This window comes from Cucumis sativus, chromosome 5 (assembly GCF_000004075.3).
Source record: "Cucumis sativus cultivar 9930 chromosome 5, Cucumber_9930_V3, whole genome shotgun sequence".
Lineage (NCBI taxonomy): Eukaryota > Viridiplantae > Streptophyta > Magnoliopsida > Cucurbitales > Cucurbitaceae > Cucumis > Cucumis sativus.
The window spans coordinates 15,638,126-15,640,082 of record NC_026659.2 but is presented as its reverse complement, the minus strand read 5'-3'; the positions used below and the strand labels follow the sequence as shown (position 1 = coordinate 15,640,082).

General features: G+C 36.7%; 1 long non-coding RNA gene across 1 annotated transcript; it reads right to left on the bottom strand.

Annotated features, from left to right (window-relative positions):
- Positions 1–432: 432 nt before the first annotated feature.
- Positions 433–1,415, bottom strand: LOC116404007. The gene is made up of 2 exons (XR_004216946.1): positions 992–1,415; positions 433–847 (listed from the first exon to the last, which is right to left on the bottom strand). It is a non-coding gene; the product is annotated as an uncharacterized LOC116404007 (long non-coding RNA).
- Positions 1,416–1,957: the final 542 nt, after the last annotated feature.

The window sequence follows — 1,957 nt, the reverse complement described above, 5'->3', positions numbered from 1 at the left end:
AGCTTCAATTAGCTTTTGTAGCTATTGCAAAAAGTCATGTAGAGATCGATGATCTTTTTATTTTAGTTGTAAATGTGGTGATGTTATTGGTGCATCACCAAAACATTGAGAGATGTTAAGAAAGAAACATAGTGGCAACACTTTTGAAGCTTTGAATAATAGCTAAATGTCAAGTGGAAGAGGATTAAATAAGGAAACAATGAATAAACGACGAGAAGATACATGGTTAGGATCACACAACACTTTGGTGAGATGTATTTCAATGTTCTCATCAATTTGTGAACTACTTGAGACAATCATAGTGTAACGACCAACTTTTCTATCTAAGTCGAGGTCATTAACTTTTTGACAAAAGATCTCGATGGATACAAAATGAATATAAGACATTTGAAAAACATATAATCAAAGAAAAACAACTTTAAACAGGTCCGGTTTTAAACAACTAAAACTTTAAAAGTACTGTTACCAAAGTAATAGTTTGTGAACTAAGTTCCAACATAATGTTTTACACATAAAAAACATAGAGTGGAAGCAAAATAAAGATGTTCCCTATGACAATCACACTTTCTTCCTGCCTCTCGCCGGTTTGTCACCTTTGTTTCGCCGGTTTGTCACCTTTGTTACCAAAAATTAAACATAAACATACTTAGTAAGAGACCCACTACTAGTCTCGGTACACACTTCACGGTACACCTAAACATAAAATATGAAACTCAATTACTTTCATGGCACACTTCCACTAAATTTCTCCTCAAAGTAGATTCTAGCTTACCAAGTATTGGCAAGCCGAACTCCAAAATTCACAAATTGGTTGTGAATTCAAGTGACCCAATGCTACCTTCAACACCTTCAAAAATGATTTATCAATTTAGCCAAATATTCTCAACCGTAACGTTTGAACAACTTTGAAAAATCAATACCCATACTTAATTTGTTATCAATAAGACAATGTCGACTTCGCACCGAAAAATAAAGGCAGTAACTGTCGAACCTAAACGAAGATAGTGCAACAACGTGGAGTACAAGCCGGCTTGGACAAACGGCGCACGTCTCACGAGTGGTTTTTGTGGGGAGCGAACGGCTCGGCTGTAGGACTATGTGCACGAAGGAGTCGCGGCTCGGCTGTGCAACCCAGACGGACGAATGATGCAGCGGCGACGGAACGAAGAGAAAAGATTAGACACCGGCAGAATGTTGGCTTCGGCGAACCGCAAGGGCGAAGCTCGAGCGGCGACAAGGACTTGGACAGCACGGCGACGCAGATCTGGACCGTACACGACTGCCGGCTTCGTCGAACGGAAAAAGAAAACTGGTGGCGGCTATATGTTGGCGTCGAACGGAAGAGAAAAGAAAAGAAAAGAAGAGAGGAAGGGGGAGGGTGGCGGCGGTTGGAGGACGCGGTGAAGAGGAAGAGAAAAAAGAAAATTTTCTTTTTTCTTTTATTTGTTTTAATAAACAATAATTATAAATATAATAATAATAATATATTATTATTATTATTACATTTCAAATTCCTTTTCCCCCTTAACTTCCTTTCTTTCAAAAAAAAAATTCAATCTTCAATCAAAATGCAATAACATAACACCCAACATTAAATAAAAGAAAACTTCCAATAACTAGGCAAATTCTAATTTTTTTTTTTAAATACCTTAGGATTTGGGGTGTTACACATAGATGATGGATCAAATTCTGAACAAAAATATGAAGTAGAAGTTCTAATGAATTCAGTCCAATCATTTGAGTTCGTTTTTCATGTGCATCTTATGAAAGTTATCTTGGAAATCACAAATGATTTGTCTCAAGCACTACAAAGAAAAGACCAGGATATTGTGAATGCAATGAATTTGGTCAAGATTTGTAAAGTAAGATTACAGCCCATTGAGAGAATTAGGATGACGATCATTGCTGGATGAAGTTTCAAGTTTTTTTGTAATAAGCATGGAATTCTAATGTTTAA